Raw genomic sequence first — 27623 nt, 5'->3', positions numbered from 1 at the left:
AGCCTTATAAGCGATAACTGTAGCTGCGAGGAAACAATCGCCCAACTTCTCTGTGAGTGTCCCTGCTTCTGTACACCCTGAAAAGAACATGCAAGAGTACTAGATAGTCTTGACAAACGCTCTTTGACGGAAGAATAGGTCGTGGGGCACTAACCAAGACCGTCCTCAGCACAGAAGGCTTTGATAGCGTTGTTGCGCTTCTTGCGGAGGACTGGTCTCAGAGAGACTTTATGCAGTGCCGTATTCTCATTTTCTTTTTCTCTTTCTTTTTTGCTCTTCCTTCCTTTTTTTAACATCTCTTTTCTATTATCTTTTATTTCGCTTGCACCCTTTCCCCAGCACAGGGTAGCCAGCCGGTCTGAGAACTGGCTAACCTCCCTGTCTTTCCATCTATTTTTCTTCCTCCTCCTGCTCCTCCTTCTCTTCCTCCTTCTTGTTGCACGAAAGAGCATGCGGGGCAGCGATTTCATAGGGCGTATTTTTTTCTTCATAATATTTCTTCATGTTTTTCGTTCAACTGCTTGACACCTTCCAGAGACAGCAGGTACTTAACTTTGTGCACGGGGAAAATGTTCTACAAGAAAAAAAAAAAGAAAAAAAAATCAACTCAGTTATGTAAACAATGGCTCCCATCTGTCAAAACGGTTTACAGTCTACAAGTGCCTTGTGTATACGTGGTTATTTTTGTTTCATGTCACATTTCTGTGTTTAGTTATTTATTACTGCTAAAATTTTTGAAACAGATGGGTTCAAGAATAATGTCGTAGCACAGCAGTACGCAAACGTCTTTTCTATTTTTCTTCGGAAACCGCGAAACTCAGTCATCTGTGTGTCATCAAAACCTCACTTAGGTATTTTCTCATCAAACTGGAATTTAAAAAAGACATTTAGGTGACCTCTACTTCTTTCGGATAAAGTTATAAATAATAAGCAGAGTATTGTAAAATATAATTGACGGCACAAATCTGGAAAAGTCTAGAGCGTAATTAGACAGCGAGCTAAATGAAGTCCATGTATAGTCTTAAGCACAAGAACGTAGAGAGACAAAAGGCTAGGAAAGGTTGCACCTCACACTTTGCTGAATACCGACACGTACGCGTATAATGATTTCCGAGCACGTATGCGACTCCAAGATACGGTCCAAGATAAACAGGCATACAGATGAATAAGATACACAGACGGCATAATATGTGTACAAATGCACAACTGTCAAAACCTTTGTTGCACAAGACGAGCAAAGATGAATTTGATAAAGATATCAGGCCACAAGAGCACCCAAATACAATAGCCGAAGTTAAAAAAGTTGAATTATGGGGTTTTAGGTGCCAAAACCACTTTCTGATCATGAGGCACGCCGTAGTGGAGGACTCCGGAAATTTCGACCACCTGGGGTTCTTTAACGTGCACCTAAATCTAAGTAGACGGGTGTTTTCGCATTTCGCCCCCATCGAAATGCGGCCGCCGTGGCCGGGTGTGTGTGTGTGTGTGTGTGTGTGTGTGTGTGTGTGTGTGTGTGTGTGTGTGTGTGTGTGTGTGTGTGTGTGTGTGTGTGTGTGTGTGTGTGTGTGTGTGTGTGTGTGTGTGTGTGTGTGTGTGTGTGTGTGTGTGTGTGTGTGTGTGTGTGTGTGTGTGTGTGTGTGTGTGTGTGTGTGTGTGTGTGTGTGTGTGTGTGTGTGTGTGTGTGTGTGTGTGTGTGTGTGTGTGTGTGTGTGTGTGTGTGTGTGTGTGTGTGTGTGTGTGTGTGTGTGTGTGTGTGTGTGTGTGTGTGTGTGTGTGTGTGTGTGTGTGTGTGTGTGTGTGTGTGTGTGTGTGTGTGTGTGTGTGTGTGTGTGTGTGTGTGTGTGTGTGTGTGTGTGTGTGTGTGTGTGTGTGTGTGTGTGTGTGTGTGTGTGTGTGTGTGTGTGTGTGTGTGTGTGTGTGTGTGTGTGTGTGTGTGTGTGTGTGTGTGTGTGTGTGTGTGTGTGTGTGTGTGTGTGTGTGTGTGTGTGTGTGTGTGTGTGTGTGTGTGTGTGTGTGTGTGTGTGTGTGTGTGTGTGTGTGTGTGTGTGTGTGTGTGTGTGTGTGTGTGTGTGTGTGTGTGTGTGTGTGTGTGTGTGTGTGTGTGTGTGTGTGTGTGTGTGTGTGTGTGTGTGTGTGTGTGTGTGTGTGTGTGTGTGTGTGTGTGTGTGTGTGTGTGTGTGTGTGTGTGTGTGTGTGTGTGTGTGTGTGTGTGTGTGTGTGTGTGTGTGTGTGTGTGTGTGTGTGTGTGTGTGTGTGTGTGTGTGTGTGTGTGTGTGTGTGTGTGTGTGTGTGTGTGTGTGTGTGTGTGTGTGTGTGTGTGTGTGTGTGTGTGTGTGTGTGTGTGTGTGTGTGTGTGTGTGTGTGTGTGTGTGTGTGTGTGTGTGTGTGTGTGTGTGTGTGTGTGTGTGTGTGTGTGTGTGTGTGTGTGTGTGTGTGTGTGTGTGTGTGTGTGTGTGTGTGTGTGTGTGTGTGTGTGTGTGTGTGTGTGTGTGTGTGTGTGTGTGTGTGTGTGTGTGTGTGTGTGTGTGTGTGTGTGTGTGTGTGTGTGTGTGTGTGTACGTACGTACGTACGTACGTACGTACGTACGTACGTACGTACGTACGTACGTACTATTTCAAAGGTAATTGCAATGGTTCATTCCTGCCGTTGTAATGTATGGTCATAGGTTCGCATTGCTGAACTAATGCATGGCAAGAGCAAAGTTCACTTTGCATCCTTCCGTCCCAAGTACACTAGCAATCGGCTTGCGTGTCATATGCAAACTTGTTTTTCGCATTTTGATAACGCAGCATGGTGAAGGTCTAAAAAGGCGCCATGCAGTGAAAAAAGAAGTTAGGCAAGTGACAGGAAATAAGAAGTGTGCAGCAGAGAAACAAAGAAAGCGCCGTGGGAGAGCGGAAAAGGAGGAAAGAATGGGGTCTGCTGTAAATTGGATCCCGCCTTGGCACCATGCATACGTAGTAGCTAGCTCCTGCTCATGCACAGATTGCTCGCAAAGGAGAAAAAACCAGACAGGGGTAAGGTCGTCGAAAGTAGCTCCTCTGCCGGCTCTCCGTCCCACGAGCACCAATAACGATCTTTGCTTTCTTTGGCGGCTGAGGCCGCCCGCAGCGATCGACTCTTGGCTCGTGGAATTTGCTCCTGTCGGCATGCATAATCAACGAGGATCACTTTCTCGCGCCGCAATACGATCTGGTAACATGCGTGGGGTCCTTGGTCCTGTTCGCTCTTGGAAAAGCAACGGAGGTACGAATAAGCGTGAGCATTTCTTCTGACCTTGCTGCAATCAACGCTATATATATTTATATGTATGCCACATACACGCTAGGTCACCTTTTTTGAGCTTCGTGGTCATAGCCATGACCCTGTTGTTAAACAGGAAGATGGTCGTTACTCATTCAAAGACCACACGGCTGCGTGATGGTCCACTCGGCGAATGGTGAAAAGCATTCGTATTTTTGTGTCTTTTCATAAACGCCCAGAAAAAGGAGTCGATTTACCACTTGTGGTGTATCCAACACTGTAGTTGTCGGACTTGCTTCCTTTTATTTTTAGGTGTTTGCTGTAGTAAGGAGGGTAAGAACGTACCCTGCATGACTGGACCAGGACCATGTACGTACGACATTTATAAACGTCCGTGTTAGAATATCATATTAATGCTAAGCAGAATTACACACGGAATCCTGCGATCGCAAAGTACGGATAACTAATATGCTGTGGCACTCCCTAACAAGGAATAGAAAGAAATGACGTGCTAAATCTCACTGCCGCATGGAAAAAGCGTTTCACTGAACTCCATATCAAGTTGCACGCGATAGCTTTTATTTCCACCAGAGTCAGGTAAGAAATTCGGGCAAAACCCATCTCACGATGTCTGTCGATGGTAATGCAATTAGCTTTCAAGTAATATAGTGGTACACCGTATTGCTGGATAGACGTCTATTTAGAATCTGTAGTGGTCAATCTGAGACTCCCGTTGCTTCGGGTATATGAACATACACTGTTCTCCAGTGCCGGGCCACGTTGCTATGCTACCCACCTGCTAAAGTCGGCCACGTGCATGATGACATGACGACGACTATATAATGACGGTAAATTCACAAAGAAATGTTCTCGATGTAACGACGAAGGCGGTGTGACGGTGGCGGTATAAACACATTGGGTTGACGACTGGTGTAAGACTATGATGGCGCGACGACAACTGTCTCACGAAGACTGTGACGTGCGTAAGGTGACAACAATGGCATTATTTTTTTATGTATTGCCTGTTTTGGTGCTACTATATCAAACAACAACTGACATTCGATTTGACAAGATGAATTAGTAAGTTTTCAGCACCAAGTATCAGCCTTAAGGGCTGACTATTTTACATTTCTTTGAGCGTGGTCAAGGGTTTCACCCTTGACAGCTACGCAGGTACACAATCTTGTGCTTTCTGAATTTCTACAAATCTCGACATGCATTCTCCTAAATGTATTCGTGTAGGCCGAGCATCCGGATGGCAGTGATACCCCGCGAAACGGCCGCGCCATAGATAGTGAACGCCAACTAGCATAATAAGGTCAAATGGCAGTCCATCATCGTTTTCTATAGGTAATTATCTAATGCCCTGTGCATCTAAAGGAAAGCCTTTTTTGATAGTCTTATGGAGTACATCCCAAAAGGAGACACCCTCCCAACAATCCAGACATACATAATCTTTAGTTTCTCGTTTCTTACAGATCAAGCAATGCGTGCCCCAGGGTAACAAAAAACCACGATCTTCTAAAAAGATTTTGACAGTCAACGTACCAGTATGAAGCTTAAGAAAGAAAGACTTGGTCCCTGGCGTTACTTGTGTTATTTTCACCCGCTTAAGCACGTCTTGCCCGTGGCCTCCACTGTATATGGCCCTGTACATTGGCACAGCGAGAACAAAATCGCATACATCATTGTACAGAGTTTTGCGTTTCAGTGAAAAAAGCTACTCATATGAAAATCTAACAGACAAGAACTGTACACCTAAAATACCTTCTTTAAGAAATCCACAAACAGGACCGCTCATATTTTCTCTACAGACTACATAGCCAGGTAACAGGCTCCTTAGCCTCACTTGGCACAGCGTGCGCAAGAAAGGATCGCTTAAATCGCGGAAAAATAAAAACCAGTTTATCACCTGTCATATAAAAAGGTGCGTCATTCTCAAATCCCCGTCTTCAACTCGCCTGAACAAATTCATTCGACTGCATCGTTTTCAATTCGAAGCCCACACAAATACTGCGAAGACTCGGTGCAACTTCTGTATATTTACCCTTCAACAATGCAATATCTGCATTAGATACCAGATTTTTGCAACAAAAAAGAGATTGTAAACTGTAGCTCTTGCAAACATTGACAAATGTGAACCTTTCCACCTGTTCACTTTTATCTGTGTTTCCCTTGTTTGATCTTCCCAATACTGATCGTTATTTTTGTAATATTCCAGCGTGATGCCTAGGTATTTACCGGGTGTCGTCAGCCACTTGACGTTGGCGGAATTGACCTGGGTGGAAGGCCATTCTCCGTGTCAGAAGCCAAGGCACTTTCCACAGTTTACCAGGCTTCCAGTTACCTTGCCGAAACCCTTCACTACAGCGATAGCTGCAGCTGCACTCTCTTTATCTGTACAACAAACTGCGACGTCATCCGCATGCGCCAGAATTTTAACTTCCGATGCATCTAATCTGAAGCCGTGAATACTGCTGTTTTCAATGATCGCTAGGCACATTGTTTCTATATATATACTGAACTGAAGGGGACTCAGGGAGCAGCCTTGGCGTACAGAACGCTTTATGTTAATGCGGGCCCCCACTGACTTGTTACCAATTAAACGCGTAGTGCAGTTTCGGTACGCCAAAGCTGCTCGATCTCCAATGATAAATCCGACAATTATGTGGTCTAGGATGGCAAGCAAAATGCCATGAGGTACACAATCAAACGATTTCTCAAGATCGAGCTCTAGAATTGGTACCCCCTGCATGCATAATGTCGCAGCACTCCAACACGCACCGGATCTTATGTATATTAGTCAAAATCGACCACCCCATAATGCCACATGTTTGGTGAGGACCAACCAATTCCTTAATTACTTTCTGTAGCCACCGTGCTAGCACTTTCATCAAGATTTTATATTCACAATTAGTTAGTGATATAGGCCTGTATGAGGAAACCAAATTTTAACTTCACTGTCTCTTCTGTCTTTGGTATTAATACAGTATGTGCTTCCCCAAATGACCGGGGCAGGACATCTAGTTCGTAAGCCTTATTAAAAAGAACTTTAAGCACATAAGACAATTATTTTTTAAACGTCTTGTAAAACGAAGCGCTCAGACGGTCAGGCCCTGGCGACTTGCCGAGACTCGGGTTATCTACAGCCTTTTGTACTTCCGTTTGTGATATGGGTGATTCCAATTTTGTTCTGGTGTCATCTTGCAGCCATGGCATTCTCTCAAGAAATTATTCTTTAAACACCTCTGTGCATTCACAGTTCTAGAAGCAAAAAGCGCTTCGTAATGTTGAGCAAATGCAGGTCCTATGCTGTCATTGTCTGTCGTTACTATCCCGTTATCTTCAATAACTTCTACATGGTCCCGCCGGGTGCGACTTTTTTCTAGTACAAAGGCGCGTTTTGTTGGACGTTCATCTATAGCCATCGCGTCTACCCTTGCTCTCACTTGCGCTTCACGATGACGTTTCTCATCATAAAGCTCCAGTTTCTGTTTGATACTACGCAGATCTTCGGCATACACACCTGGCGCTTCGCATTCAAGCGCTGTTAGCTTTTCCAAACTCATCTCGAGCCCTTTCTCTTTCTTTTCTTCTCAACAATAAAATGCTGGATCTTTCTATCGCTTTAATATTTATCTGTTGCTTAAAAATGTCCTACTGCTCTCTTATTCTGTCTCCATTATGTTCATGGATATTCTTAATTGCATGCATCACTGCGTGAAAATGAGTCTACTTCACAGCTCAGTGCGGCCCTGAAAATGAGTCTACTTCACAGCTCAGGAGCCCACCAGGTACTCTGCAATATCTCTAGCTCATGCTCTACAATCGTGTGTGACATCACTGCTTTTGTCTTTAACCATTCTTCCTCTTGACCTATCACTTGAGTTCAAAACGCAATTAAAATCCCCGACCAAAACAAGCTGCTTATCAATGCACAAATACTGTGTCAGGTTAGAAAAGAAATTTACGCGTTCCTTCGCCACACTTGGAGCATAAACACACATAACACGCCATGCAATATCACTCTATGTGAAATCGCACAGCACAAATCTACCGGAAGAACACGAAAAAACATTTTGCGCTGACAGTCCTGGATTCCTTCGAACAAGGAGGACGCACCCTCCGCACCTGTCGATAGCATGGCTCACAACGGCGTGGTACCGTGCAGTGAACTTCCGCAGCATGTTCGCCGTCTCCTCTTTTCCTTCCACTTTCGTCTGCTGCACAACCAAGACGTCAAGGTCTTCTTCCATTAACAACCGCGACAGTTGACTTTGCTTTTAAAGCGAAAGCTTTACCGGCCGCGAACTTGCGATTTCGCCGTGGCCGTGCTCCGAGGAGGCACATGACGTCACACCACGTTCCTCGTCACACCGCGTACTTCGTCGTTGCGTTCGCCTCCACTCGCTTTGCCAGCTGCGTCGCATGCCCGATAACATGTCAGATGATTGAAAAAGAGAGCTCGCGTGCGCCGCAACCACAGTTGAGGCGGCATTATGGACGGCGACAATTCTAATAAGCAGGAGGAGGCGTGGAATCGACATCGCAACGAGCTGAAGAGGAAACGAATCGCTTAACGCCGCAACATAGCTAGACAGCCACACTAACCTGGACTTGCAATCAAGATTAACCAAGGCTAACCATGCTATGCCTTAGCTTTCACTACGTTTCCTAGAGGCCAGACCTCGAACGTTTCAAGTGGCGAGTGTAAGTGAAGTTTGAGGAGCCATCGTTTTCTGGAAAAGGTAGGCCCGGAGCATGGCACTTACACGGCGCGTCTAGACGCCTCCGTGACCGTTCGGTGAGACGGTCTCACCACTTTGAGAAAGTGGCTTGTCGTCAACTTTCCTATCACCCGTGCCCCCAGGCCTTGCCCTGAAGTTCATGCGCCTACCCGTTGGTGTCTTCGCAGGCGGTCCCTCGATGGTTCACGGGCTGACCTTGTCTTTTTGGCTTGTGGCATCTTCTAGGGATCTTACAACTGCCGAGCTGGCGCCAGTACTTCCCCCGACGCCGCTAGCGTTCTGTGACGCGCTGACATCGTCCAGGTCCGCACTTGAACTACGAGGGTCGCTTTTCGCAGCCCCCCGTTTAGACCATTCGTGTGTGGAAGTTTCGGCTACTTGAGAACTTAGATCTTTTGCAGGGTCGTCTGTTCCTTCAGCCGTTTTTGTCTCAGAGTCCGGCGGGCTGTGTACTGCCTCTGATTGATCTTCACTTGCTGGAGTTGAGGCATCGCAATGCGGCCCAGTTGTGGTCACATTCCCGCTGCCTTTCGCTGCGTCCTCCACCTCGGTCACGTCCATAATGTACACCGTTGAATCCTCAGTACCGGCTATTCAGGTCACTGCGGCGTAGGAACGAATGCACTCGGCGTCGACGTGACCGAAACGCCGGCAGTGTGAGCAAGTGCGAGTGGAAGATGCCCAATCTTGCACTCGCGACGCACATGTCCCGAACCATGGCAGGGCAAGCACTGCATAGGCCGACCTGGTGCAACCAACAGCGCTAGTTGACCGACGACGCGAATCTGGTGTGGCAAGTCGTCAACCCTGAGACCACTCTTGAGCTTCAGAAGCACAGTCCGGGTAGTCGAACCTTTCTCGTTCGCTCCCTCCTCATGCGAGCGCTCCCGAATAAATTCGGTCACTTTGCCAAACGCTGCCAACGCCGTACGCATGCCTTCGTCCGCCACGCCGTGTAGCAACCAATGAAGCCGAAGCCGCACCTGCTTCTCGTGCGGGTCGATGACGAGACAGCGTCGCCCCTTGACCTGAAGCTCTTTCAATCCAGCCAACTGCTGCGTCGCCTCTGGGCTGTTTATTGTCACGGCCGACACATGGTTGTTCTGGTAGGCACCCAAAGCCACAACATCAGGGAGCAGCCGTTCCTTGTACAAAGCGTCCCGGAAGTCTCCGATCCTGAAGGCCCGCGCTCGAACATCTCCGTGCAAGAACAATGTGTTCAAAACGACGCGTCCTCTTAGTAAATGCGGCAAAATAATCTCAAAATCCTTGTCGACTTCAGCTACCATCCTGTTACTGTGGCCCGGGTGGGCCGCTGAGACCGCTCGTGAAGAGTCCGACATTCCGCGTCCGCTCACCTCGGTGGCTGTAGAGGAAGTGACAACAACGGTATTACGACAATGGTGTGGTGATGAATGTGTGATGACCTTGGCGTGACGACCATGCCATGACGGGAGTCAGGTGACGAAGTTACGATGACAGCGAGGGAACGACCACAATGGCATAAAGGCGACGGTATGACAAAGAATGCATGGTGACGGTTGTATGGAGGCGACCAAAAAGGACGATGGCATGAGAAAGGCATGAGGTCACTTGAATGGACATGAGCTTGTGACGATGGCTATATGTGGACAATGGCGTGAGGACGACAGCGTGACGAGAATCGAATGGTGAAGCTGGATTGGCAAACACGGAGTGACCATAATGGCATCACAACTACGGTATGACAACGAATACATGGCAACTATTTGTTGACGACGACGCAATGACGACGATGATCTAACGAGAGCGAGAACACAAAGCTGGAGTGATGACGATGCAAGTGGTACCATGGCATCACATGTACGAGTACACAACCAGCTGCCCAAGCAATTTGATAACTTGGTTCACTGCGTCGATATGAAAGGTCTGAGGTCAATGGCATGATGAGAATCGGATGATGAAGCTTGAAGGACGACAATGGAATGACCACGATGGCATCACGACAATGGTATAACAACGATTGCATATCGACTGCATGACGCGGGCGGGACGCCTACAGCATGACGAAAGTCGGATGACAATGAAATGATCACAATGGCATCAGAACCATGAGCACCTAAGTTGTGGACTATAAGCTGTTAGACTGCTTGGTGCACTGGGCCAGCGTAAAGCGTGTGGCGACGACACCACGAGAAGAGTCACGTGGCCAAGTTGTTATGACTATGGCAGAATGATCACGAGAGCATCACGACCACGAACCTAAATTTCGAAGTTGGTAGGCCACTTGAGCCACGGGGTCAGCGTGGTAGATAGATAGATAGATAGATAGATAGATAGATAGATAGATAGATAGATAGATAGATAGATAGATAGATAGATAGATAGATAGATAGATAGATAGATAGATAGATAGATAGATAGATAGATAGATAGATAGATAGATAGATAGATAGATAGATAGATAGATAGATCTAACACACCTGAAATTAGCAAACAAACGCTAATTGCAATATTACTCCTCTGATCATTCGCTTTAATGCACTGTAGCAGTCGGCGAAAGTGTGCTGAGCCCCCAACACGAAGTGGTGCATATTGACAGGAAACGCGCAGCGGGCTCTGGCGTCGAAAGCGCGCCGCAACAGTCGGCCGATGCATGTTAGCTAGAATTTCAGCCCAGGCCACACAGAAATAGAGTTCATTCATACACACATATCAAGGGCATAACCGTGCGTATGAAGGCTTCCTACAAAGAAACGCGGCAGAGCCCCACCACCGAACACATCATTGAAACTTTGAGATAGCTTCAGACGCCAAAAAGTTCTCGCGCCACAGTACGTGTGTTTCAAAAAGATGATGTCTGGCGACAAATGCGCCCTGCAAATCGTCTCTCTTTTTTTGTTTTTTTTTTGCATCGGGGCCTCTGCATCAGTGAAGAAAAGGTGCCTGCTGGCTCCTAAAATGGCGAAAGAGCCGAATAAAGTTTTTACTAGACATGTTTCATTTATTCTTTAAGTCAATCAAAACTGTCTCTTTTTCTTCAGGCGATTCACTATAGGCTAGGCCTCCAACTTTGATAGAAAGAGACCTATAGTTGAAAGTCTCATCACGTGTTTCTCTGTAAAGTACTTCCAGACATTGATTTTTACTATAGAACAAGCGGCAGCAGGCATCTAAAATAATAAATTGTATGAATTTGCGTAACATGCAGAGAACGCACAACTTTTAAAGCGAGGAATTTTTTAACTACTTTCCCGGGTTTGTTGCGGCTGCTTGGCTGCTGGGTACTAGGTCCTGTTGGGTCGGTGGCTATGTCTGCGGATATGTGTGTGGATATTCGTATATTGAAAGGTTTTATGAAAGTACGAGTCAAGTGGCTTGTAGGATCGCTGCGCGCTGACCAAGTATGTGCACCTAATTTCTATGTACCGAAAAATAACTTCCAGTATAAAACATCTATAGTGTCGGGTGATAGACATTCATACGGAATACTGATATGTTAGTGAAATGGTGAATTATATTTCGCAGCTTCTTTGATTTACCTTATTTTCCTCACTTTGCCATTCAGTATGTGCCACTAGGTGTGTGCTTAGCCTGTCCTTCATGATGTGTACGTCACAATGGGAAACAAGAGGCACAGAATCCTAAAATGTTGCTTCGTACGCGTCCTCCTTTTCTGTGCATACACTGTCATCCCTATTCTTCCCTCAACAAGCACCGCACGTCGACTTCGCCTTTGGGACATCGCTGCATATGCGACTCACACAGTGCAACCTCTTGATTTGGAGTTTGTATTTCGGCATAGAATATTAACGTTGCAGTGCGTCAACATAATAAATACATGTCAACAATGTTGTCATCTTTGTGGAGGAAAAACATGAACATATCACGACATTCCACGTTGCATAGAATGAAAGTAAACAATATCGTTTTCATCACCAGTACTTGTAAAGCCTTTCAATAAACGCTCGGTTCATATAGGTTCCAACATAAGCGTTCAATTTCCATATTTGTTTTTCCGCTCCGCTTCGCGGACATCAGCTCTGTTACTCGAGGCTATTAGACTAGCCGATAGGCTAATTAGAGACGCGAAAGTCTTCGGAGCCTGACCTCAGAGCTCCAGCCCAGAAAGCCACTCGAGCTCTTCTACAGTACCAGAATATGACAGAATTGAATGCCCGACTTCAGATATGCTGCACCTGGCTTAGTGCATGTCAAAGTGCGGTCAAGACCTATGTGTTCTCTTTCTTACTTTCCCTCCTCCATCCCCCTATTCACGTGAAGGGTAAAATTCTGGACCAAATGTAGTTAACCTCCCTGCCTTTGCTTCCTCCTTTTCTCTTTCTCTACTTAACGGTGTTCCGTGCAGGCCGCATAGTCAAACGTTTTTTGCCGTGGGCTGCGGGCCATCCTTTCGACCTCGAATGACATGGTGCTCTATTACTGTATTTGAATACAACTTATTGACAGGTAGGCTAGAGAGGTCGACCTGAGCTAGTGTGCTCTAGTCTGCTACTCTAGGTCAATTATAAAGGTGGGGAAATATGCCGCAACGCGTTACACCTTCAGCATTCACAGGCCCTTCATCAGCCTTGGAGCTTATGTGAAGATGTTATACCATGCGCTTTCTGTTCTTGCGTAGCATTGATTACTTGCAGTTTGGTTAACCACTTCAAGAAGTAAATCTGACAGTATTTTTGATATGGGTATCCGTCACTCTTAAAACTTTGACTGTACGATGCAAATTTAATGGAACGAGGTGACAATTTGTTTTCAGCGTGCTCTTGTTTCTCGTGTGCTCATTATATAATAGAAATATCTGAACGACTGGCGGGTACATGTTTATTACCTATGCAGAAATGAAAAAGAACATATTTAGTTCATTTACCTATATTTATAAATTTTCTATCCCATTACTATAATTTTCCTGTTATTTATCACTTCACAACACCTGACAGACGAAAAAAAAATGCGCTCCAGTCACGTTGCACGTGACTGGCATGTTGCGTCACGAAATGAAAAAGAAAAATACTCGTTCTCATTACTTTAGTTTTATTATTGCTTTCTGCTGCTAGACATGTGCGTTTGTTTCTTTGATATTGTACTGGTTATTTACCTTGTTTCACAACAGGTGAGAAGAATTATTTGGCTGCCTAAACAGTATCTGCATGCTTCACCACTTTCGAAAGTCAATGATCGGTCGCACAAAACAGCGACTCCAAATATACTTAAATCATGTCCCTCAAAGCGAAAAGTGTTCCACTTACGTCTAGTGAAAACTAGAAGTTCGCATATTTTCTGCTAGCGACAGTTTCGTTCCCAGCAAGAACAGCATCACACAGCAGGACGACCGACCAAGACGATGATCATCAATGGAACGAAGACGGCGCAATGCTGCTATTAGATTTTGTTATACACCGTTTTATTCTGACTGCTTTCTTCCAGCATACAAAAGGATTTTACTTTTTAAGCTCTAACGTACAAATTCTTAACTCTCTTGTCTTAAGCACCTAATTTAACCCCCTGATTAATGGGCGATCCCCATTGTGGGAGTACGCCACAGCCACTCACGAGAACAACAACATCAACAACTCCGCCATACTAGCTATGCTCAAGCAAGATCGTAAATAGAAAATACATATTTATTAATCACTATCTATACCCTTATCATTTTGGTGGTGGGACCGTAAAAATGTTCTCTCACACGTTTTCACGTCGAAACGCGCCTTTTAACGAGCTTGAAACCTGCTTTTATTCCACATTATAGAGTTGGCATTGTTACGGGAATAGCGTGCATTTACAAATTATTATCATGCAGAAGGTTACGACAACCACAAGCTGCGGCGACGGATGCAAGGCTCTAGCCTGCCTCTGGTCACTTCGTGACTCTTTGTCCGACAGTAGTAGCCCCTTCACCGTCTCGTTGCAATATTATTCTCGATTTACAGCAGCACTACCGTTGCAGCAACTTAATGTAACAGGTGGTTGACGTGACCATTGGCTTGCAGTGTGATAGAAAACAGCATAAGCATAATAGGCGTGCAAAACGTCGCGCGGAAGCTGTTCTTGCTTTTCTTGGCCTTTATTCTAGTGTAGCATGGGACAAAAACAAATGTAACGGGCGCCGTCTCACTCGCTTTGAGGAGACAAAGAGATGAAAGACAGTAGTGTCTGATGGCGGCCTTGACATGTTTATGTAACCAGGGCACGGCGTGCGAAGAAAAAAGAAGTGTCGCGTGAGCGCGACCGCTCCACCTAGGGTAGCAGAAGCAGGTCGGCGTCGTATCCTCGAAGGCAGTAGTAACACCGGCTGTGATGCAGGCCACAACCGTTACAGATACTTATCCTTCGTCTGGCAGCGAACCGCTTCTGTCCTCGCTTTCTGGTCTTATTCACATTGTTTTTCTGAGTAATTTTGTTTGCTTCACTCGATTTCTGCCATCGTGTTCTTCAGCGCCTAGCAAAGCAAATACATTGAAGCAAAAAGACTCTCAGCGAACACCCATAGGGTGCAAGGATATGTCGCGGTCCGTAGGCAACTTGGTGTGGTAGTAAAAAGAATACATCTCGTAAATTGCTACACTTCCCCTCGCCTGCCCCGTCCTCGCTGAACACGAGTTACCTAAAACGTCAGAGCTTGCACAAGAGCTGCCTATTTTTTACTAGGATACTTGTTAAGTGTTTGGATTTTATGTGACGTGTTGTATTGCATGGTGGTGCGACAGCTGGACTTTACGGCTTGGTGCGGTAGCAATTTTCTCTGTCGCTGAACGATTTTTGTATCGGAAGACGTCCTACGTCAGGTTCAGGCTTGAACAGTGAAAGTAACTTTCGCTCTGTTTTCAACACTCAATTTGTCTTAGTGTCTGCGTCCTCTGTTCGGACAGTGGCGAACGAAAAAAAACCTGTCGATCTCATGAATAAAAAAAAAATTCCGAGGCACCATGAAGCAGACGCAATAACGGAAAGTAGAATTCTTTATAATGTCTTGCACAACGCATAACTTAGTGCTGCAAGCAGATCAATCATGGGGGGAAAAAGCAGTACTATTCGCTAGCACTAGTCGATTTGCAGTGTCAGAATTTCTCTACATATGACCTAAAGGAAAAAAAGAACAGATAGCAATAAACAGTTATGGCATTGAGGCCAAGTTGAAAACTCCGTTTGTTTATCGCATATTTGTTTAAATATATCGCAACAAATGTAACACTACCCCGCACCTGTGAAACCGAAACTGAAAGTGCCGGTCTCGTGTGAAGCGGAACAGTGGTGGAATTCGTGCAGTTCTCTTTTTTTGTTATTTCGCGTTCATATTCTAGTTAAACAAGTAGGAATGCAATAAGGGCAATTTCGGTGGGTTCTTATCTTTAACAAACATTAAGTCTCATGAGGGAGGCGTGCGCTGCATTTGAAACAGGCTGTTTACGTTTTGTTTGCGGACGTCAAAGGGGCAGCGGATTGTCTTCTATAGCGCTGTTCACACACTATCGTCTTGTCTTTCATACTGTTAGCCATAGTCTGCGGAAGTTCATAGCGCAGAAGTGAGGAAAACAAATGTTTTCTAGTAATTGACACGCCGACGTCACAGTGAGCGGCAGACCCGGCGTCAAACTACGGAAGCTGCAAAACAAGCTGTAAAATAAATACCAGGTGCCACGCGAGCAAAGGCAGACGACAGCAAGACTCAGGAGGAAACAGGTTACAAGTATGGCGGATTAAAGCTCTCCTGAATGTCGATTGTGCGCGTCGCAGTTCTTTGAAATCATTCTTGTGAATGTTCTCGAAACCAGTTTTTCTTTTTCGCAATTCTTCGAATCGCGAACAAGCGTACCTTTTTTGCTAATCAAGATTTTTTTTACTGAAAGCTCGCACATCCAATGATAACGTTGTTTGGTTTGCAATGAATCACAATAAGTAATATAATTAAGTTTTTATATGGCACCCTTTTATACAAGAAGGTAAATTAATTATTTAAATTATTGGGTTTGACGTGCCAAAACCACTTTCTGATTATTAGGCACGCCGTATTGGGAGACTCCGGAAATGTGGACTACCTCGGGTTCTTTGACCTGCACTTAAATATCAGTACACTGGTGTGTTCGCATTCTTTTTTAACAAGTTGTGACAATTTAAAAATCGTGTATTTTTTGTTAGTTAATCACTGTGCTCCGAGAATTCACTGGGTCTCATTAGTTTGGTTCATTGTAGAGCTCAAGAGCTCTTCTATATTGCTGTAAAAAAATAATTTTGTTGTGATGAGGAAAAAAAAACCTATGGGCGTCGGCGTGATACGCACATTTATTACTTCGCAACAGAAAGTATAAAATATATTGTTCAACAATTTATGAGGCTGTTGTAGGCCTAAATGTAGGCCGACAGGACGCCAGTTGTCAAAGATTGGTGGTGAGGTAATCGCACTCTCCGAACCGGAGGGGATGGGGCGACAACAAACCCACCCCGCGTGCGTTTAGTGAGGGTTCGACTGCTGACCGGCGATAAGGTCCACGCCTGATCGACCGTGAACCAGAGGCATGAGACGGGAGGCGACGTACAACACACACACTCAATTTAATACAATAAAATCATGCGCGAGACATGCTCGAAAAAAGAACATACAAATTACCAGCAGGGGGGCCTAGTTCGCGGAAGGCGTGCGGGTCACACAACGCACGCCCTGACGCCACTCGCACGACACTAAGCCCACCACGTGGGAGCTATTAACACTCGCGAAATAACAAACAAAATACGCGACAAAAATGAAAAATACACGCGACAATAAATAGGGCCAGCACTACACTAACAGAACATACAAAAATAAACACGCGATGGATAAATAAATGAAAGATTAAACGCGATTAAAAAAATACAGTCCGGCGGAACGTTCTGAGAGCGGGCTGGAACACGAGGCTTAACTGTGGCGTGCTTGCCGAGATCCCGGTCTGAAGAGCGTCGGGCTGCTGGTACCTCGCTGCCGAAGATCCTGACGGACTTGCACCGTCTGTCGGTCGAACGGCGAAGACTTCGGCCTGGAGGTTTCAGCCTGCCGACCACATCTTCAGCTGTCTCCCGGTGCACGACCACCCTCCTCCGTCTTCCAAGCCACTCTGATGGCTCGCCGAGTCGTCTCGTCCTTCGTCACGCTCAGGAGACCAACGTGACCAATCCCGTCGCGTGAGCACGGGCACAATGGGGACCGCTCTCCCCCCATCGCCGTGCAAGCGGCGCTGTAGCTGGGGCGGCACTGGCGGCCATCCTGAGAGGGACGCGGGCATGCACTCTGTGACAAAGAGTTTCCCTCGCACCGTGTTTACGAATTCACAACGTAAGAAGTTATCTCCATCTGTCGTGAAACGCACGCGCACGGTAATGGAATTTTGTTTCTGAAAGCGAAATAGCGGGCACTGGTACGGAGCACGCATACGGAATGGCCCACAGCACCTTGCGGGCAACCTCCTCGACCGCACGACATTATCTCGAACATCACTTAAAACAAAAATACATAAAAAACACGCTTTACGTATGTACGCAACAGCCCCTCCACTTCCACTAGTTTTTCTTTCTTTTCCTTTTCCCCTTTCGCTGTCTATCACGTTCACTCTTTATCTTTACGTCTGCCAGTGATATCATCAGCTTGTTCTCATAACGCGGTTGCCATTCGGTCTGCGGACCGAATGGCAACCACGGACTCGGTGCGTTTCCAGTTCTGATGTCACTTGGTTCCTTTTGGCTTTACATATTGGCCTTTGCCCCAAGGGCCATAAACCTCTTGCGCATGGAACGCGCACAGGTCCTCCTCCGGCACCCGCATATCCTCCAGTCCTCGGGAAATCCTATAATTTCCTTGGCCCTCGGGTAATAGTTGCTGTCTCACCTCCGTTTCTTTATTATTATTTGTTGTCGAGATTCCTGAGTACAAATATGCTAGCAACCTATCATGCTCTTAAAAGATAACTCTGTTCTTTCTAAATGTTGTTGCCGTATACCCTTAAACAAAACCTTAGAAAACAAAAAAAAGACTTCCTGAAGTAATTTGGCAGTGTTGGGTGGACTCCGTTTGTCCATTCCTTACGAAAGTTGTTTCCTGCACCTGCCTTCCTCGCTTCGGATTGTTTTTGTACCCGCGCTTTGTGGAAACTAGAAAGGAGCCGCTTTTTCGGTCAAGAAAAAGCGGGTGGGTATTTGCTACGACATCAACCAAAATTTAAGAATCAGAACATTGGGAATCCCGTAGGGCGAAGGAGACAATCAAGAAAAACATTGTTTGTCGTTTTTCGGCGTGGCCTTTGCTGTTGGTACCTCAGTGGTGGATGACAGCGTGCGGAGTATAAGTATATAGGCGATGCAGTTGTAAGGGCAGTGTGCGTGCTGGGGAATGAGCACTCGCATAAGTTCTTTCTTTTTGTGCCATACTATTTGAATGACAGTTACACTGTGAGCAAAGTTACGAGGGTTTAAGACTTACGAGAATGAACTGCTGCTGCTGTTTAGAGAGAGAAAGAAAATGACTTGCCAGAAACGCTAATGGTGAAGCACGAACTGGCTTAGGAGTGTTAACTGCAAAATAAACATGCTGATATATTTGAGCACAACTACCCATAAGCAGACGTTAACAAGCTTCTGGAGTTTCAAGCTTTCTGAGGCTGTTGTTACATGCAGCAGCATCTAAGCCAAAGTGCTTTTAATGCGAAAGCATGACATGCCCCATTAGGCGAAAAATTCGGTGTTGTCGTTCGCAGCGTGACCGATATATGGTACCAAAGATTGCTGATGGCGCGAAGAGTAAAAACACGTCAAAAAATTCTCGTATCCACTTCAAATTTGTCAGGCAGGTTTCTGTAAACAAAGCAAGTATATGCATTCGATAAGAAATATTGGTAAATTTCGGTCTAGGTAGGAATCGAACCCGGACCTTCGGAGCGCGAGACGAGCACGCTTCCCGGACGCCAGGGTGGTTGTGGTCGACTAAGGTCGCGCTTAGTGAGCGCGTCATTGCCCACGACGCATCACTGCCTCGATCACTGCCTCCCATCTGTCCCTTGCTCTTCGGATTTCATCGGTGCTGTGTTTACTGCGACGTACTCCGAAGCGTCTACCTCAGCGGCAGCTGTGAAACATGGTCGTCCACAGAAGCACGCCTCAGAAGATGGAGCAAAGGAACACAGAAGCAGACGACATCATCACCACAGACCTATCATTGGGCATAAAATAAAATTCGTGGTTCTGCAGCAAAATGATTCGAATGTCTCCAGCCTGTGCCCAACGGATACGCAAACACACACACACACGTGTACACCGATTAAGCAGAAACAACTTTAATGCATGTCGAAAACATATCGAAAACATTTCGCCTAAGCGATTATAATGCTTTCGCATTCCCACACGTTTGCAATCTTAAGTTTCGCTGCTGATCTTTTGTTGTTGTTGAAACGTACTCATTTATGAATATCTTAGGCAATGATTAGTAGTTGTACAATACAATACTTATATGTGCGTCTTTGGCGCAGACATAGATGTATCCTCATGCTTCGCAGTGTTTATCGCCATATTACTTATTTGTATTCACTCGCAGTTGTTTCTTAAGACAGATATTATTGTCCCGAAGGTATTGACGACTCATCGAGCGCAATGAATTTTGAACCACCAGGAAGAACGCGCAGATCACGAAAAGCATTTTCTAGTGCTTAAACACTGGAAGTTGAGTTTGTTTTTACCACAGCTCTCACTGTCGAAGTTTCCGAAACTTGAAAGAAAAAGGAGTTGATGAAATTATGGAAAGGGATCATTGCCGTTATGTTCATCGGAACATCTTGAGTTGTACAGAATGTGATGAGAACAATAATGGCAATAGTATTATTTGGGAAAGCGCCTTTCTAAATGTCACCAAATCAGTCCTCGTTTCTTTCTGCGATGTGTTCTTTCACAAAAGCGTGGGCTGCCAAAGCCCTCAGCATCTTAAATCTCCAAGGAGTGCACATTAGCTCGATGTGGGAACAATGGCATAGTAGGAGGGAGTAGGAAAGGACAAAGCGAGCGCTAAAGTTCAGCTGTTTTCCTTTTCGCATAACGATGTCACAAGAGTAGCGCGCCTGGACATGCGCGCAAAAGTTACGTTAGAAAAGTCAAAACGTTTTGTCCAAGAGTTAAACAGACATATTCCTAGTGCAGATACCTCAAGTTTTCGAAAATCATGCCTTACTCGTGCTATGGAATTCCAAATTTTCGCTTCTGCTGCAAGTTTTCTGCAATAACGGCACCTGCCGGCTCAATGTCTCTATGGCGAGCGTAATCGGTACAGTGCAAGAAGCGTCGTAACGGAAAATTTTGGGACGTCTTTCTCCCCGTCTATTGTTACAAGCAACTCATTACAGCACAGAGTACACTTCGCTTGGCCCATGTGTACTTTGGGTAATCACTTGCGTTTTAGGTAGCTATGTGACATTTTTGTTGTGTTGAAAGCTGAATTGTTTATTTATAGCAACGATGTTGACTTTAGCAATGGGGGAATAATTCTCTTCAGAAAAAAAATTATTTTCATTCCTCGCTCACAATGTGGGTACCGACGTGCTTATCTGGAGATGCACCTTCCCCCCCCCCCCCCCTCCCCCCTTCTGTGGAGCCAGCACAGGCTTGGAATTGATGGCCCATGCCAAAACACATGAGTCGCGTTTTTTTTTTTTTCAGTTAGCGCAGCTTCGAAACGGAAAAGGAAATAGCTTCCTTGACTCATTTCTCTTGTTTGCATAATGTACTGTGTACAGTCATAAAACAGTACTTTATCTTCTTCAATATATCTAGTCCGGGAAAGGTTAAAGTTGAAAGAAATACCTGCACACAAATGTCCACAGAAAAAAAAAGAAGGCTTATTTGAATTCCTCTGGTCTTCTAATATTTCTGCAGGTAGCTTTACGTAATGATGTGCTTCATGGAATTTTTGTTGTTGTTGTTGTTGTTCTGGTTCTTGATGTAGTTTCTATCCGGTCTTTGCTCGCCTGCAATTTCTGCGGTTCATTAAGCAAGTAATGCAGGGGCATCAAGCAGTTTCCCCAAACCTTTTTTGGCCTCCTTCTCTCCATTCTTTGGTTACTTTGATTCCCCATGATCTCGCGATTTACTTCCGAAAGTTGGTGGCAGCTCGACAACCCACAGTGTCCTTTTCAATCTCAGAAAAATACCCCCATCATTTTACCACTGTCTCTGACTGCGCAACCAATTTTGGCAACCCGCTATATTACATCGCATTATTTGTTCTCGGCTTACTTCAAGATTCTAGTTTACTCCGCTGATTCTCGAAGAGTTTGGAAACATTTTATTTGTTTTAGCACGAAAGTATTTGTAATTCATTTAATCTTCGTCCCGTTTCAGGCTTAGAAGGTCATGGGCGATATTAAATTTCCTGGGACAACGTTCAAGCGATTTTAACGCTGTTGTTGTTCTTGCTTTTTTAGTTCTTCGCCTTCAGAAAGCCCTTGTTTTAGGCGTGTCTGCCCCTCATCTTCTATTTAGAATCTTGTAAATTCACCTGTGCAGATTACATAATATGTTTTTCGGTTGCAGCTGTTGAAGGTAAACAGAAATTCTTTCTCTAATCTCTTATTTTAGGACGAAGCAAACGTTAGCGGTGACAGGAGAAACAGTTTAAAGCCTAGCTTTCCTTGCGTCCCGCACCGGACTTTCCTGACAGTGGTTGGCCTGTACTTCCTCAGACTAATCACAGAGTTCAAACCAAACTTCGGTTCCCCAGCACAGCGGCCTGGTCATGTAACCATTAGGCCATCACAGTGCTTTGCTTTTTCCTTTATTGCATAAAAATATCAGCAATGTTGAGCGAACACTCTTTAAGTTACCACTAAGCCACACACAAAAAGCAAACAAAAGCACACTATGCTACACAGTCCAATGTAAGTTCAAAAATCCCGCTAACAAGCACAAGCGCCCAGAAGCGAAAGCCACTCAGGAACGCGATGAAAGGTTTTGATGCCGTTACGTATACTTCTAACGTGCCAACGCGAACTAGCTCTTTGAGATTATCGCCGCATGTGTCACATCGCCTATAGCACGGGGTACCTGAGAGAGCACGCGCGCGCACCGAGCAAACGTGAAGGAGCTGCGTTTGGAGAGCTTGTAATGCGGATGATGTGGTTTCGGGGAGGTCCTTGCACCGGCATTGCAATAGCACAAAAACTAGCGCAGGCTAAAGCACCCTTTATCCATTTCAAGAATGGTTCGCTGTATGTAAGTTCCAACGAGGTGAATAGGATCCGCCAAAATTTCTTCTGCAATATCTCTAACTATAGAAGATAGAAAATGCTGACGAAAAAATTTAGCAACTATAACAACACTACAACTGAAAGAGTTATACGGCCGGAATACGGCTTAATGTTAAATTCTTTTGCGCAGTCAGAAGCATACCTTCGATGCATTTCTTCGATACCGCTCCCTATTATCCCATCTGATAGCCGATGGAATACGACCTGGAAGATGTAAACATCCCATTCAGCAAGAGAGAGAGAGAAAATAATGCAGAGAAAGGCAGGGAGGTTAACCAAAGGTAGTTCCGGTTGGCTACCCTATGCAGGGGGAAGGGTTAAGGGGGATAAAAAGAGAAACAAAAGCTTCTCGCTATACACATGGCTCGAAATCACGCGGTGCACCGTGTAGTATATGCCAGGAAGATCGAACAGAAAACAGCTGAGCAGATCACGGATGCGCTCACTCGCGTTCACAAGGACCTAGCATGTCACTAGGTCATATAGAGGAAATGAACAATCGTATTCTACAATGTTACTACAGACAACACTGGAGGAAGAATCGAAAGTATCGATGCTCACCCGCATCCTACGTAATCTGACCTGCGAACCATTACATGGCCTTTCGACAGAACGATAGGTGTTCTAGCGCCAGAAGCACTATAAATATGTACGCAGACTCGCAAGACGCATATCATGCTTGTAAGTCATGCTGTCACTTGCGTTCCGCCGTACATTGGATTAAACAGCTGTGCAAGGCGGCAGCTTACAATGAAACTGCAGCCAAGAATGTGGCTATCCACAGGCCACCGAGTCACAGTGGCATCCGCAGAAAATAGAAGACCCATGAGGCTGCGCAGGCTCTGGTTTTCAACCACTCTGTTTTACCAGTCATCTGCGCCTTCTGTATCAGCACCGTCAAACTTTCAGGCTGATGTTCATTGCCATGATCAAGCATTCTCTTAGGCGGCGAAGGCGGAAGCACCTGCGAGGCGCTGAACCTCTCAGCCACTACTTACTACTTCCTGGTTTACTTAGCGCATGACAAGTGCTTTTTCTCCGACTGTAGTACAGCTTTTCTCTTACGCCAGGCCTGCTTGAAAAGTGGCATACTTACATGAGAGTTGGGGCCGAGGCAACTCAGCAAGGTGTGTATGCTCTTACGAGAATGATGTAGCGTTCTCCAGTACGCCCGAACCTGCTCCGACTGCAAACACGAATCGTATGACCCATCGCTATACCCCTGACGTGTGATTGTGTGGCCCAAGAAGTGGTGCAGACAAAGCTCCTTCGCCAGGAAGAGGTGTTTAGCTCTGAGGGGTCGATTCAACCGGTGGGTGGCTTAGAGAAGCGTCGCTCTGACGTGAAATTTGTACTGACCTTTACTATAGGGACAACGGGCCCTTACATCTGTTATAGATTCTTATCTTCTCAGCGCACCTTCCACTTCTGATGCATTTTCTTCCATTTCCGATTCCTCGTATATTACGCAAAAAAGCCATCCTATTCAATATAAATAATTTATTTAATCAGTCAATGGAACGAACGTACTATTCCGCTTATATTTCGAGCATACCATCGGGTACGACACTGAATACAGACGCCACCTTTAGCCATTGCCGACGCATGTGGAAAAAAGAACATTCAGAATTGTGTCAATGAAGCAATTCTAACGCTGACTCTTGAGGGATTACATATACGGGTCAATTAGTAGTTCGTTGCTGTAAAAGATAGACTCAGTCTAAGAATTAACATTAATATCGTAGGTTCATACTAAGTGTTCGTGTCTGAGCCCACTAGTAGAAACGTCTGAATGCAACCGGCCATAAACATTTGCGTGGTGTGCGTTTAGGTTTATTTTATGTACTTATGTAGCTATGTACTCTGCTATACTATACGTTGATGAGATGCTCATCACGCCTCAAAAACTTAATATTTATGAATGTTCCTAGACTTTATCCTGTGTTTTTCATTCATTCATAAAACTGTGTATGCGTATGAGTGTTCTTGTAATCTATTCATTACATTCCTTTGTACTCGTGTGCGGAACATCACACGTGTTCGTGTTCTTAGTCTCTTCAGTGCTTTTCAGTGTTCGTGTTTTTATTTCAGGTTTGCCCTGCGTCGAAAAGCAGCAGGCACCACTAAAGGCTCCAACCTCTCCTTCAACTGGATACCAATAAAGGATCGCGTGTTTCTAATTCGATAAGAAGAAGAACGTTTGGCCAGCTCCAAATAATCGGGGATGGAAATATTTCTATTTTTTTAATTATGGGATTTTACGTGCCAGAAACACTTTCTGATTATGAGGCACGCCGTAGTGGAGGACTCCGGAAATTTTGACCACCTGGGGTTCTTTCACGTGCACCTAAATCTAAGTACACGGGTGTTTTCGCATTTCGGCCCCATCGAAATGCGGCCGCCGTGGCCGGGATTCGATCCCGCAACCTCGTGCTCATCAGCCCAACACCATAGCCACTGAGCAACCACGGTGGGTTATTTCTACTGCGCAGACAAATTTCAACACGGCAACTTACTGGTAAAGCATTCGTCCACCAACACCTTTTTCTCTATGATGTCAGTAGAAAAACCTACAAGAGCGTAAACAGTGCTCCAACGCACCTTTCGCGCACAATGCGCCCAAAGTGCAAGAAAGAAAAGAATATTGTGCATTAAAATTCGATGTAAGTAAAATAATCCTACCTGCAAGCAAATAATGGCCATCAAAGTGTGCCTGCTATTGCCGAGCGTGGGCGTGCCTTTATTCCTGAACTTCATTTTCTTTTATCCTCCTTTTCACTAGGTTTCACGAGATCGTATTTCGTCCAAATCAAATGCGAATAACATGGGACTTGGCTCAAATTACTGCCATCGTGGTTTATTTATTTATTCATTTTTATTTATTTTTTGGCATCGCAATTTGAAGCTTCACTCAAAGGGACACTCTTCACACGGGGTGGGATCTGTTGAGTGTTGGGCTCGGATTTCGCGGAACGATTATTGTAAGGCAGTATGGGGCAAGGAGCACGAGTTAGAGGGACAATGGAGCGGCTTGTTTCTAGTTTTATTGCATACTTATGAGCGTATATACAAGTATGCTTGAATAACTTTGCTTATTCTAATATACGATCAAAAGATGGAATAAAAAGCGAGTGGGCGGAAGAAATTTCTATTCTCTTTGAAAAAGAGGGGGGACTTTCCTCCGTCCACGGTCTTTATACAAGTTTTGTTCCATGTCATCTGGCTCCGGTGCCGCATAAAGCGCATTTCCATTAGGCATGTGTAGTGGCAAGAACTTGGTAAACGTTAGAATTTGGCTTCTGCGGCATGTTTTTCTCATGGTGCTGGATAAGGCTTGTCAATGATGCAATAAAACAATTCAAAGGGAGCGGGGAGTGCACGGGCTTTCAACCGAATTGGCTGGACAAGTACAATGCGTAAGGTAGTGTTCTGATTACATGAATAAAGCGAGTACATGGGGAAATTTGTAAATGAAAGTTCTAGAGGAGTTCTGTAGTTGATAAATTATATTGATCAATACTAACGGGCCTACAGAAAGCTGCAGCACTGGCAACCATTAGCAATTAAATTCTCACGACAAATGTAAGTGAATGACCTGAAGTGTCTATTTGATACACGCAGTAAAATGGTGCGACATTTATCAAGCTTGACGAAGTGTTACTGCATATTGAGATTCATCTTGTAGTAGCCAAAAGAAGAAACTTTTCCTTCATTATTATTTCGCTACCTCACCTATGGTGAAATAGGAAAAAATGAAGAAGCAAAGATACGCATATATATAGCTTTGAACATTCAATAGCCGATGATATTTTGCAACAGAACACAGCTTACAAAACCGAAAACAACTAAGAGAAGAATTTCTATTAGCCTTCCTCCCTGTGGTCAAAAAACCGAAGTTCTTCGCTGTTATTTTTCACTGCACTGCGTCACGGCGGTTCTTTCTGGTGTATCCAAAACGTCTATATATCGCATCGCACAATGCGCCGCTCTTTTTAAAATTTAGTACAGTGGGCGTCATAGCACGGCGCAGTCTAGTTTTACCTTAGCTGTAGCCGCCATTTGTTGCAAGCAAGTGTTTGTAACACGGACCCAAGCATAATCCAGGTATAATATTTCAAAAACTACCTCAAAATTCTCTTCGACACCTATACTAAACAGAGCTACCGAAAGTGGCCTGACCAAAGCTTTGTTAAAATCTGAGACGGCATAAGCGGCTCTTCAGAATTACTCGCGAAGACAAGATGTAGCTATACTTAGCACAATCATATAATAGCTTATTCCTAAGTGCACGCTAATGTAATTCTGAGTTTTATGTGCCAGAGCCATTATCTCATTAGGAAGCACGGCGTATTGAGGAACCACGGACTGATTTTGACCACCTTCGTTTCTTGAAGGTGCACTGAATGCGCGGCACACGAGCACGTTTGCATTCCGCTTCCATTAGAATGTGGCCACCGGGGCTGGGATCGAACCCGTGACCTCGAGCGCAGGACCGCAATGTCATAGCCACTGAGCTATCGCGGCAGGTTTGAGTGAAGAGACTGCAGTTGGTAGGGCGCCTCTTCAATAACATTTGCCGCTGCAGTCAGCAAGAGAACACGCGAGGATATTTGACACGCCTTGATTTAACACATTGGCGTCAACTGATCAAGGCTTTGCAGGAGGTATTCAGAAACCTGGATTGGGAAGAATTGCGGTTAAGAGTTAATAGAGAATACCTTAGTAACTTGCAATCCGCTGATGATATTGCCTTGCTTACTAATTCGCGGGACCAATTGCAATGCATGCTCACTGACCTGGAGAGGCAAAGCAGAAGGGTGGGTCTAAAAATTAATCTGCAGAAATATAAAGTAATGTTTAACAGTCTCGGAAGAGAACAGCAGTTTACCGTAGGTAGCGAGGCACTGGAAGTGGTAAGGGAATACATCTACTTAGTGCAGGTAGTGACCACGGATCCGGATCATGAGACTGAAATAACCAGAAGAATAAGAATGGGCTGGGGTGCGTTTGGCAGGCATTCTCAAATCATGAACAGCAGGTTGCCACTATCCCTCAAGAGGAAAGTGTATAACAGCTGTGTCTTACCAGTACTCACCTACGGGGCAGGAACCTGTAGGCTTACGAAAAGGGTTCTGCTGAAATTGAGGACGACGCAACGAGCTATGGAAAGAAGAATGATGGGTGTAACGCTAAGCGATAAGAAAAGAGCAGATTTGGTGAGGGAACGAACGCGAGTTAATGACATCTTAGTTGAAATCAAGAAACGAAAATGCGCATGGGCAGGACATGTAAGGAGAGGGAAGACAGCCGATGGTCATTAAGGGTTACGGAGTGGATTCGAAGGGAAGGGAAGCATAGCAGGGGGCGGCAGAAAGTTAGGTAGGC

At 45.2% G+C, this 27623-nt stretch overlaps 1 long non-coding RNA gene across 1 annotated transcript in view; it reads left to right on the top strand.

Moving 5' to 3' along the window:
• Positions 1-24411, top strand: part of LOC140215950 (uncharacterized) — a 530759-nt gene extending 506348 nt beyond the window's left edge. The window contains exon 4 of the long non-coding RNA XR_011892558.1: positions 24330-24411. This is a non-coding gene — a long non-coding RNA (uncharacterized lncRNA). The remainder of the gene's footprint in view (positions 1-24329) is intronic.
• Positions 24412-27623: the final 3212 nt, after the last annotated feature.

Source organism: Dermacentor andersoni, chromosome 2 (assembly GCF_023375885.2).
Source record: "Dermacentor andersoni chromosome 2, qqDerAnde1_hic_scaffold, whole genome shotgun sequence".
NCBI lineage: Eukaryota > Metazoa > Arthropoda > Arachnida > Ixodida > Ixodidae > Dermacentor > Dermacentor andersoni.
Note: the sequence above shows the minus strand (reverse complement) of the source record. Positions and strands in the feature narration are given on the sequence as shown.